Consider the following 20,408-nt stretch of genomic DNA (forward strand, 5'->3'; position numbering starts at 1 on the left):
ATATTGCTGTGTTTGCCACAATGTGGCAACAATGCACGTGTATGCAATATTTGATTTGAAAGCACAAGACATTCTTTATAGAAGAGGAGTCAGAACTACATGCAAATATTTGTTCAAGTGAAACAAAGAGACGGATATTGGTTTCAAAACGAGTGTTTTAGTCAAGGTTATTTATTGTTTTAGAGCAAATTTGAAAAGATCCTATAGAGCAAATTGAAAGAAGAATTCGAAACGTTTCACAAATGAAAAAATCAATTTTTAAATAAAACATAAAAAATCTATAGAGCTCCATCAATATTCAAATTGATCAAAATGTACAGGCTACAATTAAAATAATGCATTGAGACAGTCAGTTTGGAATTGGAAGTAAATCTTTACATTGAAAAGATCAATCCACCGCTACAAGTCTTTCAAAGTCAGCTTGCGTAATATGGAATAGAGGAAATTTGATAACGTTCAAACGGTTTCAATCGACAAACCTGTCACAAAGAAAGGAACACAAAAACTCTTTCTCTCCCATGGTAACAGAAAGCATTGCAAAGATGGCCATGGGAGAAGTATTATGCTAGTTTTAACATGATTAAGAAAATGGCGGGGGGAGGATTTGGGGGTTGAAAATACGTTGTTAATTGTTATTGGAGGGAACGTATGTCATTGTAATCAATTTAAACTGAGTCACTTTTTTAAATATTAATATATTCACATTCCAATCCAAATTTTGTTAAATGAATGTATTAATTTTGTGACATTTTTGCTCATCTTAAATCAACGAGACTTATTGAGAGGTGAAGATTTTGATAGACAATGCTGCAAGCAAATGATAATGAATAGTATCTGTAACCTATAGTACCCGCTCTGAAAGAAATGATGGGCATGAGGGAACATCATAAACGTATTGTACATATTTCATAAAAGTCAAAGAAACTTAACAACTATGCTCTTCCTAATAAGAGCAGGATTAAGCTATGCAAATTATGTCTTGCCCGTTGCTTAGAATGTAATGATTGTGCCATTTAATAGGTTGTTGCAAATAAATATAGTCATCCATTGTATTTCAATACAAGCTCTCAAATACTCTAGTTTGAATAGGTCTGAAATATATTAATGCAAGGAAGAAATAATTCGAAATTTTAATAAACGTTTCATCTGCTAAATTAATCGTTATTCAGAAATATAAAATATAAAATATGAATGAAAAGGCTGTACCTGTCTCAGAGCAACCATCATCCAGTATCAACAACATGCGAGAAAACTAAATAGTAGCCAATTTGTTTTTCGCCGCGGAGAAATAACATTTTCTAAATTAGTCGTAAACTTCAAAACGGAAAAAAATAATCTTATTGGTAAAAAGGCCAAGAAGACAATTTTGATGTTTGTTTCAGAAATAGCAAAACCTTGAAATCTTACAAAGTTTTGAGAAATTCAGATTTGATATAGATGTAAGAAAAGTCTCGGAGAACATCAAGCCATGTTCGAAACGCTTTTCTTCCAGTGAACCTGTATAAATCACAATGGCATTATTTGGCCTCTTACTATGTACTTAGATTTTAATAACGGTAATTGGTGAATATTTTATAAACTTGTAAGAGACTAACTAATTCATATATTGCCATCGGGCCTGCAATTTAATTATCTTCAAAGGACTCGTATACTTCAAAGTACTCACGTTTAAAAGCATATTCTCGTTACATTAATATTTCAATGTACGGAAGTCTCTTAAATATTTTTAGATATAAACAGTCACGTGAAACTAATCAAGAATTGTGTATACATCGAACTATTTTGCAGAATACTTTTGTTGCCCAGTTACCCGGTAAATTTGTGTGAAGCTTTAGCTGTACCAACGTCGTCCACTATAATAATAACAAGCCCCACCCACCCAGCTTTGTGATTTCAGACCAAAATGTCCACCCCTGCTTAAAAGCGCCCTTTAGATGTTTACAAAATATAATTATACAGTCATTCCTGCATTCCAATACTTTCCTCATTTCCCGAAAGGCATTTAGCAGGTGTATGTGTATGTAACATAGATTTTTAAAGTAGCTTTAACAATTTTTTGTTATATTGCTACGATCTCCGCAGTGTGGCAATTGATAGTGATGTCTAGCAGCGGGGCATCATGCCGCGGAGATGTAGCATGAAGTCACATTATCCTGACACCAGGTCGACCAGTCCTAACACTAACAAATTAATACTGAGTGCCTAGCGAGGCAGCTGTTAGTACAATCAATATAAGTATTTGGTATGACTCGGCCAGGGTTCGAACCCACGACCTACCGCTTCCGAGGCAGACGCCCTAATCACTAGGCCTCCAGAGCGGTCATTTGGCAGGCTTACACCACAATCTTGAGAAATTATTGCATTTCGCTTCGACAATATTTCACCGGCTCTTATATGCAAGGTCAAGGTCATATGTCGAGCAGGGAGTCACACAAAACGTGGAGATGATTTGGTTTTTGTTAGGCCCGAAATGCGTAGAAAAAGAAAGAACAAAGAATGCTAAAAAAACACGTCACGTGCACCAGGGCATTGTTAGAAAATAAGGAATAGACTGGTGAGAACAGCATCAGCTAAAATCCTCTATATCAAAATATTGATAAGAACAAGTCCGTAATATGACTAGCATGACCCGCTCTACCACTCTACCCTGTATTACTATATAAAGAATCGATGACTTGACCAATGCATTTAGCTGCAATGAAGAGACTATTTAGTTAGTTTTTAAACTTCCAGCTACCTACACGTGAATGCTATAGTGATGAAATCTGCTGATATAATAACAGAAAGGAAGGCAATCGGATTTATACAGAGAAATTGTTCATGATTGGGATTTTTACCTAATCACTGACAAATGCAAAGAAAAAGTCCTTTGGACTGTATTTACTTTGTAATCCATTAGGTTAAATGAACACATCGATATATACCTAACCACGAGCATGTCATCCTACACTAATCTTCTCCTCAGTACAGCTACAAAACCATTCTCCGTGCACAAATTAAAATTTGAATGGACATTTGGCAAAAGGCACGTTATATTGGTCCTCCCAAATGTTGTAAATCGTCTACACAGTTCTGATAATGCTTTCTGCATCTACGTTCTTTACTTCGTGTATGTCACACTGGATTATTAAGATGTACTGTATACATTTCATTATTGAACAGGCAGTCTATTGAAATATTTTGAGTCGAATCAGATTTCTTCATTTTCAAGATGACGCAAGTTGTTCAAGCAAAGAGGTTTTACATATGCATTTATATTGTCTTATTCTATTATTACTACTGTTCTTAACTCCATTTTCTCAACTACTTGGATGCATATAAGGCTTTAAGTTTTTCAAACTAGTAAATGGTTCGTGTTCTTTACATGTCTTTTAAAGTTATTTTAAACCTTATAGAAATTTTCACCTCCCGATTATCCGCTACCTGGATGAAATATCTAACACGCTTATTTTTCAACATGGACGACGGTTGCTAGGAGATAGAAACATTCCTTCCATTCATTTGAAGTCTCTACCTGGATTATATCGTCCTGCAAATATGAAATACTAAAGGATTTAATTTCTGAAATTCCTTTACATTTGTATTCTAGCTTTAAATACCCCACTTTATAATATAGGTATAAAATGCAATATTGCTGTGTTTGCCACAATGTGGCAACAATGCACGTGTATGCAATATTTGATTTGAAAGCACAAGACATTCTTTATAGAAGAGGAGTCAGAACTACATGCAAATATTTGTTCAAGTGAAACAAAGAGACGGATATTGGTTTCAAAACGAGTGTTTTAGTCAAGGTTATTTATTGTTTTAGAGCAAATTTGAAAAGATCCTATAGAGCAAATTGAAAGAAGAATTCGAAACGTTTCACAAATGAAAAAATCAATTTTTAAATAAAACATAAAAAATCTATAGAGCTCCATCAATATTCAAATTGATCAAAATGTACAGGCTACAATTAAAATAATGCATTGAGACAGTCAGTTTGGAATTGGAAGTAAATCTTTACATTGAAAAGATCAATCCACCGCTACAAGTCTTTCAAAGTCAGCTTGCGTAATATGGAATAGAGGAAATTTGATAACGTTCAAACGGTTTCAATCGACAAACCTGTCACAAAGAAAGGAACACAAAAACTCTTTCTCTCCCATGGTAACAGAAAGCATTGCAAAGATGGCCATGGGAGAAGTATTATGCTAGTTTTAACATGATTAAGAAAATGGCGGGGGGGGGAGGATTTGGGGGTTGAAAATACGTTGTTAATTGTTAATGGAGGGAACGTATGTCATTGTAATCAATTTAAACTGAGCCACTTTTTCAAATATTAATATATTCACATTCCAATCCAAATTTTGTTAAATGAATGTATTAATTTTGTGACATTTTTGCTCATCTTAAATCAACGAGACTTATTGAGAGGTGAAGATTTTGATAGACAATGCTGCAAGCAAATGATAATGAATAGTATCTGTAACCTATAGTACCCGCTCTGAAAGAAATGATGGGCATGAGGGAACATCATAAACGTATTGTACATATTTCATAAAAGTCAAAGAAACTTAACAACTATGCTCTTCCTAATAAGAGCAGGATTAAGCTATGCAAATTATGTCTTGCCCGTTGCTTAGAATGTAATGATTGTGCCATTTAATAGGTTGTTGCAAATAAATATAGTCATCCATTGTATTTCAATACAAGCTCTCAAATACTCTAGTTTGAATAGGTCTGAAATATATTAATGCAAGGAAGAAATAATTCGAAATTTTAATAAACGTTTCAGCTGCTAAATTAATCGTTATTCAGAAATATAAAATATAAAATATGAATGAAAAGGCTGTACCTGTCTCAGAGCAACCATCATCCAGTATCAACAACATGCGAGAAAACTAAATAGTAGCCAATTTGTTTTTCGCCGCGGAGAAATAACATTTTCTAAATTAGTCGTAAACTTCAAAACGGAAAAAAATAATCTTATTGGTAAAAAGGCCAAGAAGACAATTTTGATGTTTGTTTCAGAAATAGCAAAACCTTGAAATCTTACAAAGTTTTGAGAAATTCAGATTTGATATAGATGTAAGAAAAGTCTCGGAGAACATCAAGCCATGTTCGAAACGCTTTTCTTCCAGTGAACCTGTATAAATCACAATGGCATTATTTGGCCTCTTACTATGTACTTAGATTTTAATAACGGTAATTGGTGAATATTTTATAAACTTGTAAGAGACTAACTAATTCATATATTGCCATCGGGCCTGCAATTTAATTATCTTCAAAGGACTCGTATACTTCAAAGTACTCACGTTTAAAAGCATATTCTCGTTACATTAATATTTCAATGTACGGAAGTCTCTTAAATATTTTTAGATATAAACAGTCACGTGAAACTAATCAAGAATTGTGTATACATCGAACTATTTTGCAGAATACTTTTGTTGCCCAGTTACCCGGTAAATTTGTGTGAAGCTTTAGCTGTACCAACGTCGTCCACTATAATAATAACAAGCCCCACCCACCCAGCTTTGTGATTTCAGACCAAAATGTCCACCCCTGCTTAAAAGCGCCCTTTAGATGTTTACAAAATATAATTATACAGTCATTCCTGCATTCCAATACTTTCCTCATTTCCCGAAAGGCATTTAGCAGGTGTATGTGTATGTAACATAGATTTTTAAAGTAGCTTTAACAATTTTTTGTTATATTGCTACGATCTCCGCAGTGTGGCAATTGATAGTGATGTCTAGCAGCGGGGCATCATGCCGCGGAGATGTAGCATGAAGTCACATTATCCTGACACCAGGTCGACCAGTCCTAACACTAACAAATTAATACTGAGTGCCTAGCGAGGCAGCTGTTAGTACAATCAATATAAGTATTTGGTATGACTCGGCCAGGGTTCGAACCCACGACCTACCGCTTCCGAGGCAGACGCCCTAATCACTAGGCCTCCAGAGCGGTCATTTGGCAGGCTTACACCACAATCTTGAGAAATTATTGCATTTCGCTTCGACAATATTTCACCGGCTCTTATATGCAAGGTCAAGGTCATATGTCGAGCAGGGAGTCACACAAAACTTGGAGATGATTTGGTTTTTGTTAGGCCCGAAATGCGTAGAAAAAGAAAGAACAAAGAATGCTAAAAAAACACGTCACGTGCACCAGGGCATTGTTAGAAAATAAGGAATAGACTGGTGAGAACGCATCAACTGATTTCCTATATATCAAAATATTGATAAGAACAAGTCCGTAATATGACTAGCATGACCCGCTCTACCACTCTACCCTGTATTACTATATAAAGAATCGATGACTTGACCAATGCATTTAGCTGCAATGAAGAGACTATTTAGTTAGTTTTTAAACTTCCAGCTACCTACACGTGAATGCTATAGTGATGAAATCTGCTGATATAATAACAGAAAGGAAGGCAATCGGATTTATACAGAGAAATTGTTCATGATTGGGATTTTTACCTAATCACTGACAAATGCAAAGAAAAAGTCCTTTGGACTGTATTTACTTTGTAATCCATTAGGTTAAATGAACACATCGATATATACCTAACCACGAGCATGTCATCCTACACTAATCTTCTCCTCAGTACAGCTACAAAACCATTCTCCGTGCACAAATTAAAATTTGAATGGACATTTGGCAAAAGGCACGTTATATTGGTCCTCCCAAATGTTGTAAATCGTCTACACAGTTCTGATAATGCTTTCTGCATCTACGTTCTTTACTTCGTGTATGTCACACTGGATTATTAAGATGTACTGTATACATTTCATTATTGAACAGGCAGTCTATTGAAATATTTTGAGTCGAATCAGATTTCTTCATTTTCAAGATGACGCAAGTTGTTCAAGCAAAGAGGTTTTACATATGCATTTATATTGTCTTATTCTATTATTACTACTGTTCTTAACTCCATTTTCTCAACTACTTGGATGCATATAAGGCTTTAAGTTTTTCAAACTAGTAAATGGTTCGTGTTCTTTACATGTCTTTTAAAGTTATTTTAAACCTTATAGAAATTTTCACCTCCCGATTATCCGCTACCTGGATGAAATATCTAACACGCTTATTTTTCAACATGGACGACGGTTGCTAGGAGATAGAAACATTCCTTCCATTCATTTGAAGTCTCTACCTGGATTATATCGTCCTGCAAATATGAAATACTAAAGGATTTAATTTCTGAAATTCCTTTACATTTGTATTCTAGCTTTAAATACCCCACTTTATAATATAGGTATAAAATGCAATATTGCTGTGTTTGCCACAATGTGGCAACAATGCACGTGTATGCAATATTTGATTTGAAAGCACAAGACATTCTTTATAGAAGAGGAGTCAGAACTACATGCAAATATTTGTTCAAGTGAAACAAAGAGACGGATATTGGTTTCAAAACGAGTGTTTTAGTCAAGGTTATTTATTGTTTTAGAGCAAATTTGAAAAGATCCTATAGAGCAAATTGAAAGAAGAATTCGAAACGTTTCACAAATGAAAAAATCAATTTTTAAATAAAACATAAAAAATCTATAGAGCTCCATCAATATTCAAATTGATCAAAATGTACAGGCTACAATTAAAATAATGCATTGAGACAGTCAGTTTGGAATTGGAAGTAAATCTTTACATTGAAAAGATCAATCCACCGCTACAAGTCTTTCAAAGTCAGCTTGCGTAATATGGAATAGAGGAAATTTGATAACGTTCAAACGGTTTCAATCGACAAACCTGTCACAAAGAAAGGAACACAAAAACTCTTTCTCTCCCATGGTAACAGAAAGCATTGCAAAGATGGCCATGGGAGAAGTATTATGCTAGTTTTAACATGATTAAGAAAATGGCGGGGGGGGAGGATTTGGGGGTTGAAAATACGTTGTTAATTGTTAATGGAGGGAACGTATGTCATTGTAATCAATTTAAACTGAGCCACTTTTTCAAATATTAATATATTCACATTCCAATCCAAATTTTGTTAAATGAATGTATTAATTTTGTGACATTTTTGCTCATCTTAAATCAACGAGACTTATTGAGAGGTGAAGATTTTGATAGACAATGCTGCAAGCAAATGATAATGAATAGTATCTGTAACCTATAGTACCCGCTCTGAAAGAAATGATGGGCATGAGGGAACATCATAAACGTATTGTACATATTTCATAAAAGTCAAAGAAACTTAACAACTATGCTCTTCCTAATAAGAGCAGGATTAAGCTATGCAAATTATGTCTTGCCCGTTGCTTAGAATGTAATGATTGTGCCATTTAATAGGTTGTTGCAAATAAATATAGTCATCCATTGTATTTCAATACAAGCTCTCAAATACTCTAGTTTGAATAGGTCTGAAATATATTAATGCAAGGAAGAAATAATTCGAAATTTTAATAAACGTTTCAGCTGCTAAATTAATCGTTATTCAGAAATATAAAATATAAAATATGAATCAAAAGGCTGTACCTGTCTCAGAGCAACCATCATCCAGTATCAACAACATGCGAGAAAAATAAATAGTAGCCAATTTGTTTTTCGCCGCGGAGAAATAACATTTTCTAAATTAGTCGTAAACTTCAAAACGGAAAAAAATAATCTTATTGGTAAAAAGGCCAAGAAGACAATTTTGATGTTTGTTTCAGAAATAGCAAAACCTTGAAATCTTACAAAGTTTTGAGAAATTCAGATTTGATATAGATGTAAGAAAAGTCTCGGAGAACATCAAGCCATGTTCGAAACGCTTTTCTTCCAGTGAACCTGTATAAATCACAATGGCATTATTTGGCCTCTTACTATGTACTTAGATTTTAATAACGGTAATTGGTGAATATTTTATAAACTTGTAAGAGACTAACTAATTCATATATTGCCATCGGGCCTGCAATTTAATTATCTTCAAAGGACTCGTATACTTCAAAGTACTCACGTTTAAAAGCATATTCTCGTTACATTAATATTTCAATGTACGGAAGTCTCTTAAATATTTTTAGATATAAACAGTCACGTGAAACTAATCAAGAATTGTGTATACATCGAACTATTTTGCAGAATACTTTTGTTGCCCAGTTACCCGGTAAATTTGTGTGAAGCTTTAGCTGTACCAACGTCGTCCACTATAATAATAACAAGCCCCACCCACCCAGCTTTGTGATTTCAGACCAAAATGTCCACCCCTGCTTAAAAGCGCCCTTTAGATGTTTACAAAATATAATTATACAGTCATTCCTGCATTCCAATACTTTCCTCATTTCCCGAAAGGCATTTAGCAGGTGTATGTGTATGTAACATAGATTTTTAAAGTAGCTTTAACAATTTTTTGTTATATTGCTACGATCTCCGCAGTGTGGCAATTGATAGTGATGTCTAGCAGCGGGGCATCATGCCGCGGAGATGTAGCATGAAGTCACATTATCCTGACACCAGGTCGACCAGTCCTAACACTAACAAATTAATACTGAGTGCCTAGCGAGGCAGCTGTTAGTACAATCAATATAAGTATTTGGTATGACTCGGCCAGGGTTCGAACCCACGACCTACCGCTTCCGAGGCAGACGCCCTAATCACTAGGCCTCCAGAGCGGTCATTTGGCAGGCTTACACCACAATCTTGAGAAATTATTGCATTTCGCTTCGACAATATTTCACCGGCTCTTATATGCAAGGTCAAGGTCATATGTCGAGCAGGGAGTCACACAAAACTTGGAGATGATTTGGTTTTTGTTAGGCCCGAAATGCGTAGAAAAAGAAAGAACAAAGAATGCTAAAAAAACACGTCACGTGCACCAGGGCATTGTTAGAAAATAAGGAATAGACTGGTGAGAACAGCATCAACTGATTTCCTATATATCAAAATATTGATAAGAACAAGTCCGTAATATGACTAGCATGACCCGCTCTACCACTCTACCCTGTATTACTATATAAAGAATCGATGACTTGACCAATGCATTTAGCTGCAATGAAGAGACTATTTAGTTAGTTTTTAAACTTCCAGCTACCTACACGTGAATGCTATAGTGATGAAATCTGCTGATATAATAACAGAAAGGAAGGCAATCGGATTTATACAGAGAAATTGTTCATGATTGGGATTTTTACCTAATCACTGACAAATGCAAAGAAAAAGTCCTTTGGACTGTATTTACTTTGTAATCCATTAGGTTAAATGAACACATCGATATATACCTAATCACGAGCATGTCATCCTACACTAATCTTCTCCTCAGTACAGCTACAAAACCATTCTCCGTGCACAAATTAAAATTTGAATGGACATTTGGCAAAAGGCACGTTATATTGGTCCTCCCAAATGTTGTAAATCGTCTACACAGTTCTGATAATGCTTTCTGCATCTACGTTCTTTACTTCGTGTATGTCACACTGGATTATTAAGATGTACTGTATACATTTCATTATTGAACAGGCAGTCTATTGAAATATTTTGAGTCGAATCAGATTTCTTCATTTTCAAGATGACGCAAGTTGTTCAAGCAAAGAGGTTTTACATATGCATTTATATTGTCCTATTCTATTATTACTACTGTTCTTAACTCCATTTTCTCAACTACTTGGATGCATATAAGCCTTTAAGTTTTTCAAACTAGTAAATGGTTCGTGTTCTTTACATGTCTTTTAAAGTTATTTTAAACCTTATAGAAATTTTCACCTCCCGATTATCCGCTACCTGGATGAAATATTTAACACGCTTATTTTTCAACATGGACGACGGTTGCTAGGAGATAGAAACATTCCTTCCATTCATTTGAAGTCTCTACCTGGATTATATCGTCCTGCAAATATGAAATACTAAAGGATTTAATTTCTGAAATTCCTTTACATTTGTATTCTAGCTTTAAATACCCCACTTTATAATATAGGTATAAAATGCAATATTGCTGTGTTTGCCACAATGTGGCAACAATGCACGTGTATGCAATATTTGATTTGAAAGCACAAGACATTCTTTATAGAAGAGGAGTCAGAACTACATGCAAATATTTGTTCAAGTGAAACAAAGAGACGGATATTGGTTTCAAAACGAGTGTTTTAGTCAAGGTTATTTATTGTTTTAGAGCAAATTTGAAAAGATCCTATAGAGCAAATTGAAAGAAGAATTCGAAACGTTTCACAAATGAAAAAATCAATTTTTAAATAAAACATAAAAAATCTATAGAGCTCCATCAATATTCAAATTGATCAAAATGTACAGGCTACAATTAAAATAATGCATTGAGACAGTCAGTTTGGAATTGGAAGTAAATCTTTACATTGAAAAGATCAATCCACCGCTACAAGTCTTTCAAAGTCAGCTTGCGTAATATGGAATAGAGGAAATTTGATAACGTTCAAACGGTTTCAATCGACAAACCTGTCACAAAGAAAGGAACACAAAAACTCTTTCTCTCCCATGGTAACAGAAAGCATTGCAAAGATGGCCATGGGAGAAGTATTATGCTAGTTTTAACATGATTAAGAAAATGGCGGGGGGAGGATTTGGGGGTTGAAAATACGTTGTTAATTGTTAATGGAGGGAACGTATGTCATTGTAATCAATTTAAACTGAGTCACTTTTTTAAATATTAATATATTCACATTCCAATCCAAATTTTGTTAAATGAATGTATTAATTTTGTGACATTTTTGCTCATCTTAAATCAACGAGACTTATTGAGAGGTGAAGATTTTGATAGACAATGCTGCAAGCAAATGATAATGAATAGTATCTGTAACCTATAGTACCCGCTCTGAAAGAAATGATGGGCATGAGGGAACATCATAAACGTATTGTACATATTTCATAAAAGTCAAAGAAACTTAACAACTATGCTCTTCCTAATAAGAGCAGGATTAAGCTATGCAAATTATGTCTTGCCCGTTGCTTAGAATGTAATGATTGTGCCATTTAATAGGTTGTTGCAAATAAATATAGTCATCCATTGTATTTCAATACAAGCTCTCAAATACTCTAGTTTGAATAGGTCTGAAATATATTAATGCAAGGAAGAAATAATTCGAAATTTTAATAAACGTTTCATCTGCTAAATTAATCGTTATTCAGAAATATAAAATATAAAATATGAATGAAAAGGCTGTACCTGTCTCAGAGCAACCATCATCCAGTATCAACAACATGCGAGAAAACTAAATAGTAGCCAATTTGTTTTTCGCCGCGGAGAAATAACATTTTCTAAATTAGTCGTAAACTTCAAAACGGAAAAAAATAATCTTATTGGTAAAAAGGCCAAGAAGACAATTTTGATGTTTGTTTCAGAAATAGCAAAACCTTGAAATCTTACAAAGTTTTGAGAAATTCAGATTTGATATAGATGTAAGAAAAGTCTCGGAGAACATCAAGCCATGTTCGAAACGCTTTTCTTCCAGTGAACCTGTATAAATCACAATGGCATTATTTGGCCTCTTACTATGTACTTAGATTTTAATAACGGTAATTGGTGAATATTTTATAAACTTGTAAGAGACTAACTAATTCATATATTGCCATCGGGCCTGCAATTTAATTATCTTCAAAGGACTCGTATACTTCAAAGTACTCACGTTTAAAAGCATATTCTCGTTACATTAATATTTCAATGTACGGAAGTCTCTTAAATATTTTTAGATATAAACAGTCACGTGAAACTAATCAAGAATTGTGTATACATCGAACTATTTTGCAGAATACTTTTGTTGCCCAGTTACCCGGTAAATTTGTGTGAAGCTTTAGCTGTACCAACGTCGTCCACTATAATAATAACAAGCCCCACCCACCCAGCTTTGTGATTTCAGACCAAAATGTCCACCCCTGCTTAAAAGCGCCCTTTAGATGTTTACAAAATATAATTATACAGTCATTCCTGCATTCCAATACTTTCCTCATTTCCCGAAAGGCATTTAGCAGGTGTATGTGTATGTAACATAGATTTTTAAAGTAGCTTTAACAATTTTTTGTTATATTGCTACGATCTCCGCAGTGTGGCAATTGATAGTGATGTCTAGCAGCGGGGCATCATGCCGCGGAGATGTAGCATGAAGTCACATTATCCTGACACCAGGTCGACCAGTCCTAACACTAACAAATTAATACTGAGTGCCTAGCGAGGCAGCTGTTAGTACAATCAATATAAGTATTTGGTATGACTCGGCCAGGGTTCGAACCCACGACCTACCGCTTCCGAGGCAGACGCCCTAATCACTAGGCCTCCAGAGCGGTCATTTGGCAGGCTTACACCACAATCTTGAGAAATTATTGCATTTCGCTTCGACAATATTTCACCGGCTGTTATATGCAAGGTCAAGGTCATATGTCGAGCAGGGAGTCACACAAAACTTGGAGATGATTTGGTTTTTGTTAGGCCCGAAATGCGTAGAAAAAGAAAGAACAAAGAATGCTAAAAAAACACGTCACGTGCACCAGGGCATTGTTAGAAAATAAGGAATAGACTGGTGAGAACAGCATCAGCTAAAATCCTCTATATCAAAATATTGATAAGAACAAGTCCGTAATATGACTAGCATGACCCGCTCTACCACTCTACCCTGTATTACTATATAAAGAATCGATGACTTGACCAATGCATTTAGCTGCAATGAAGAGACTCTTTAGTTAGTTTTTAAACTTCCAGCTACCTACACGTGAATGCTATAGTGATGAAATCTGCTGATATAATAACAGAAAGGAAGTCAATCGGAATTATACAGATAAATTGTTCATGACTGGGATTTTTACCTAATCACTGACAAATGCAAAGAAAAAGTCCTTTGGACTGTATTTACTTTGTAATCCATTAGGTTAAATGAACACATCGATATATACCTAACCACGAGCATGTCATCCTACACTAATCTTCTCCTCAGTACAGCTACAAAACCATTCTCCGTGCACAAATTAAAATTTGAATGGACATTTGGCAAAAGGCACGTTATATTGGTCCTCCCAAATGTTGTAAATCGTCTACACAGTTCTGATAATGCTTTCTGCATCTACGTTCTTTACTTCGTGTATGTCACACTGGATTATTAAGATGTACTGTATACATTTCATTATTGAACAGGCAGTCTATTGAAATATTTTGAGTCGAATCAGATTTCTTCATTTTCAAGATGACGCAAGTTGTTCAAGCAAAGAGGTTTTACATATGCATTTATATTGTCCTATTCTATTATTACTACTGTTCTTAACTCCATTTTCTCAACTACTTGGATGCATATAAGGCTTTAAGTTTTTCAAACTAGTAAATGGTTCGTGTTCTTTACATGTCTTTTAAAGTTATTTTAAACCTTATAGAAATTTTCACCTCCCGATTATCCGCTACCTGGATGAAATATTTAACACGCTTATTTTTCAACATGGACGACGGTTGCTAGGAGATAGAAACATTCCTTCCATTCATTTGAAGTCTCTACCTGGATTATATCGTCCTGCAAATATCAAATACTAACGGATTTAATTTCTGAAATTCCTTTACATTTGTATTCTAGCTTTAAATACCCCACTTTATAATATAGGTATAAAATGCAATATTGCTGTGTTTGCCACAATGTGGCAACAATGCACGTGTATGCAATATTTGATTTGAAAGCACAAGACATTCTTTATAGAAGAGGAGTCAGAACTACATGCAAATATTTGTTCAAGTGAAACAAAGAGACGGATATTGGTTTCAAAACGAGTGTTTTAGTCAAGGTTATTTATTGTTTTAGAGCAAATTTGAAAAGATCCTATAGAGCAAATTGAAAGAAGAATTCGAAACGTTTCACAAATGAAAAAATCAATTTTTAAATAAAACATAAAAAATCTATAGAGCTCCATCAATATTCAAATTGATCAAAATGTACAGGCTACAATTAAAATAATGCATTGAGACAGTCAGTTTGGAATTGGAAGTAAATCTTTACATTGAAAAGATCAATCCACCGCTACAAGTCTTTCAAAGTCAGCTTGCGTAATATGGAATAGAGGAAATTTGATAACGTTCAAACGGTTTCAATCGACAAACCTGTCACAAAGAAAGGAACACAAAAACTCTTTCTCTCCCATGGTAACAGAAAGCATTGCAAAGATGGCCATGGGAGAAGTATTATGCTAGTTTTAACATGATTAAGAAACTGGCGGGGGGAGGATTTGGGGGTTGAAAATACGTTGTTAATTGTTAATGGAGGGAACGTATGTCATTGTAATCAATTTAAACTGAGTCACTTTTTCAAATATTAATATATTCACATTCCAATCCAAATTTTGTTAAATGAATGTATTAATTTTGTGACATTTTTGCTCATCTTAAATCAACGAGACTTATTGAGAGGTGAAGATTTTGATAGACAATGCTGCAAGCAAATGATAATGAATAGTATCTGTAACCTATAGTACCCGCTCTGAAAGAAATGATGGGCATGAGGGAACATCATAAACGTATTGTACATATTTCATAAAAGTCAAAGAAACTTAACAACTATGCTCTTCCTAATAAGAGCAGGATTAAGCTATGCAAATTATGTCTTGCCCGTTGCTTAGAATGTAATGATTGTGCCATTTAATAGGTTGTTGCAAATAAATATAGTCATCCATTGTATTTCAATACAAGCTCTCAAATACTCTAGTTTGAATAGGTCTGAAATATATTAATGCAAGGAAGAAATAATTCGAAATTTTAATAAACGTTTCAGCTGCTAAATTAATCGTTATTCAGAAATATAAAATATAAAATATGAATGAAAAGGCTGTACCTGTCTCAGAGCAACCATCATCCAGTATCAACAACATGCGAGAAAACTAAATAGTAGCCAATTTGTTTTTCGCCGCGGAGAAATAACATTTTCTAAATTAGTCGTAAACTTCAAAACGGAAAAAAATAATCTTATTGGTAAAAAGGCCAAGAAGACAATTTTGATGTTTGTTTCAGAAATAGCAAAACCTTGAAATCTTACAAAGTTTTGAGAAATTCAGATTTGATATAGATGTAAGAAAAGTCTCGGAGAACATCAAGCCATGTTCGAAACGCTTTTCTTCCAGTGAACCTGTATAAATCACAATGGCATTATTTGGCCTCTTACTATGTACTTAGATTTTAATAACGGTAATTGGTGAATATTTTATAAACTTGTAAGAGACTAACTAATTCATATATTGCCATCGGGCCTGCAATTTAATTATCTTCAAAGGACTCGTATACTTCAAAGTACTCACGTTTAAAAGCATATTCTCGTTACATTAATATTTCAATGTACGGAAGTCTCTTAAATATTTTTAGATATAAACAGTCACGTGAAACTAATCAAGAATTGTGTATACATCGAACTATTTTGCAGAATACTTTTGTTGCCCAGTTACCCGGTAAATTTGTGTGAAGCTTTAGCTGTACCAACGTCGTCCACTATAATAATAACAAGCCCCACCCACCCAGCTTTGTGATTTCAGACCAAAATGTCCACCCCTGCTTAAAAGCGCCCTTTAGATGTTTACAAAATATAATTATACAGTCATTCCTGCATTCCAATACTTTCCTCATTTCCCGAAAGGCATTTAGCAGGTGTATGTGTATGTAACATAGATTTTTAAAGTAGCTTTAACAATTTTTTGTTATATTGCTACGATCTCCGCAGTGTGGCAATTGATAGTGATGTCTAGCAGCGGGGCATCATGCCGCGGAGATGTAGCATGAAGTCACATTATCCTGACACCAGGTCGACCAGTCCTAACACTAACAAATTAATACTGAGTGCCTAGCGAGGCAGCTGTTAGTACAATCAATATAAGTATTTGGTATGACTCGGCCAGGGTTCGAACCCACGACCTACCGCTTCCGAGGCAGACGCCCTAATCACTAGGCCTCCAGAGCGGTCATTTGGCAGGCTTACACCACAATCTTGAGAAATTATTGCATTTCGCTTCGACAATATTTCACCGGCTGTTATATGCAAGGTCAAGGTCATATGTCGAGCAGGGAGTCACACAAAACTTGGAGATGATTTGGTTTTTGTTAGGCCCGAAATGCGTAGAAAAAGAAAGAACAAAGAATGCTAAAAAAACACGTCACGTGCACCAGGGCATTGTTAGAAAATAAGGAATAGACTGGTGAGAACAGCATCAGCTAAAATCCTCTATATCAAAATATTGATAAGAACAAGTCCGTAATATGACTAGCATGACCCGCTCTACCATTCTACCCTGTATTACTATATAAAGAATCGATGACTTGACCAATGCATTTAGCTGCAATGAAGAGACTCTTTAGTTAGTTTTTAAACTTCCAGCTACCTACACGTGAATGCTATAGTGATGAAATCTGCTGATATAATAACAGAAAGGAAGTCAATCGGAATTATACAGATAAATTGTTCATGACTGGGATTTTTACCTAATCACTGACAAATGCAAAGAAAAAGTCCTTTGGACTGTATTTACTTTGTAATCCATTAGGTTAAATGAACACATCGATATATACCTAACCACGAGCATGTCATCCTACACTAATCTTCTCCTCAGTACAGCTACAAAACCATTCTCCGTGCACAAATTAAAATTTGAATGGACATTTGGCAAAAGGCACGTTATATTGGTCCTCCCAAATGTTGTAAATCGTCTACACAGTTCTGATAATGCTTTCTGCATCTACGTTCTTTACTTCGTGTATGTCACACTGGATTATTAAGATGTACTGTATACATTTCATTATTGAACAGGCAGTCTATTGAAATATTTTGAGTCGAATCAGATTTCTTCATTTTCAAGATGACGCAAGTTGTTCAAGCAAAGAGGTTTTACATATGCATTTATATTGTCCTATTCTATTATTACTACTGTTCTTAACTCCATTTTCTCAACTACTTGGATGCATATAAGGCTTTAAGTTTTTCAAACTAGTAAATGGTTCGTGTTCTTTACATGTCTTTTAAAGTTATTTTAAACCTTATAGAAATTTTCACCTCCCGATTATCCGCTACCTGGATGAAATATTTAACACGCTTATTTTTCAACATGGACGACGGTTGCTAGGAGATAGAAACATTCCTTCCATTCATTTGAAGTCTCTACCTGGATTATATCGTCCTGCAAATATGAAATACTAACGGATTTAATTTCTGAAATTCCTTTACATTTGTATTCTAGCTTTAAATACCCCACTTTATAATATAGGTATAAAATGCAATATTGCTGTGTTTGCCACAATGTGGCAACAATGCACGTGTATGCAATATTTGATTTGAAAGCACAAGACATTCTTTATAGAAGAGGAGTCAGAACTACATGCAAATATTTGTTCAAGTGAAACAAAGAGACGGATATTGGTTTCAAAACGAGTGTTTTAGTCAAGGTTATTTATTGTTTTAGAGCAAATTTGAAAAGATCCTATAGAGCAAATTGAAAGAAGAATTCGAAACGTTTCACAAATGAAAAAATCAATTTTTAAATAAAACATAAAAAATCTATAGAGCTCCATCAATATTCAAATTGATCAAAATGTACAGGCTACAATTAAAATAATGCATTGAGACAGTCAGTTTGGAATTGGAAGTAAATCTTTACATTGAAAAGATCAATCCACCGCTACAAGTCTTTCAAAGTCAGCTTGCGTAATATGGAATAGAGGAAATTTGATAACGTTCAAACGGTTTCAATCGACAAACCTGTCACAAAGAAAGGAACACAAAAACTCTTTCTCTCCCATGGTAACAGAAAGCATTGCAAAGATGGCCATGGGAGAAGTATTATGCTAGTTTTAACATGATTAAGAAACTGGCGGGGGGAGGATTTGGGGGTTGAAAATACGTTGTTAATTGTTAATGGAGGGAACGTATGTCATTGTAATCAATTTAAACTGAGTCACTTTTTCAAATATTAATATATTCACATTCCAATCCAAATTTTGTTAAATGAATGTATTAATTTTGTGACATTTTTGCTCATCTTAAATCAACGAGACTTATTGAGAGGTGAAGATTTTGATAGACAATGCTGCAAGCAAATGATAATGAATAGTATCTGTAACCTATAGTACCCGCTCTGAAAGAAATGATGGGCATGAGGGAACATCATAAACGTATTGTACATATTTCATAAAAGTCAAAGAAACTTAACAACTATGCTCTTCCTAATAAGAGCAGGATTAAGCTATGCAAATTATGTCTTGCCCGTTGCTTAGAATGTAATGATTGTGCCATTTAATAGGTTGTTGCAAATAAATATAGTCATCCATTGTATTTCAATACAAGCTCTCAAATACTCTAGTTTGAATAGGTCTGAAATATATTAATGCAAGGAAGAAATAATTCGAAATTTTAATAAACGTTTCAGCTGCTAAATTAATCGTTATTCAGAAATATAAAATATAAAATATGAATGAAAAGGCTGTACCTGTCTCAGAGCAACCATCATCCAGTATCAACAACATGCGAGAAAACTAAATAGTAGCCAATTTGTTTTTCGCCGCGGAGAAATAACATTTTCTAAATTAGTCGTAAACTTCAAAACGGAAAAAAATAATCTTATTGGTAAAAAGGCCAAGAAGACAATTTTGATGTTTGTTTCAGAAATAGCAAAACCTTGAAATCTTACAAAGTTTTGAGAAATTCAGATTTGATATAGATGTAAGAAAAGTCTCGGAGAACATCAAGCCATGTTCGAAACGCTTTTCTTCCAGTGAACCTGTATAAATCACAATGGCATTATTTGGCCTCTTACTATGTACTTAGATTTTAATAGCGGTAATTGGTGAATATTTTATAAACTTGTAAGAGACTAACTAATTCATATATTGCCATCGGGCCTGCAATTTAATTATCTTCAAAGGACTCGTATACTTCAAAGTACTCACGTTTAAAAGCATATTCTCGTTACATTAATATTTCAATGTACGGAAGTCTCTTAAATATTTTTAGATATAAACAGTCACGTAAAACTAATCAAGAATTGTGTATACATCGAACTATTTTGCAGAATACTTTTGTTGCCCAGTTACCCGGTAAATTTGTGTGAAGCTTTAGCTGTACCAACGTCGTCCACTATAATAATAACAAGCCCCACCCACCCAGCTTTGTGATTTCAGACCAAAATGTCCACCCCTGCTTAAAAGCGCCCTTTAGATGTTTACAAAATATAATTATACAGTCATTCCTGCATTCCAATACTTTCCTCATTTCCCGAAAGGCATTTAGCAGGTGTATGTGTATGTAACATAGATTTTTAAAGTAGCTTTAACAATTTTTTGTTATATTGCTACGATCTCCGCAGTGTGGCAATTGATAGTGATGTCTAGCAGCGGGGCATCATGCCGCGGAGATGTAGCATGAAGTCACATTATCCTGACACCAGGTCGACCAGTCCTAACACTAACAAATTAATACTGAGTGCCTAGCGAGGCAGCTGTTAGTACAATCAATATAAGTATTTGGTATGACTCGGCCAGGGTTCGA

The sequence above is a fragment of the Sinohyriopsis cumingii genome, unplaced genomic scaffold (assembly GCF_028554795.1).
Source record: "Sinohyriopsis cumingii isolate HCF-2022 unplaced genomic scaffold, ASM2855479v2 utg002109l, whole genome shotgun sequence".
Classification (NCBI taxonomy): domain Eukaryota; kingdom Metazoa; phylum Mollusca; class Bivalvia; order Unionida; family Unionidae; genus Sinohyriopsis; species Sinohyriopsis cumingii.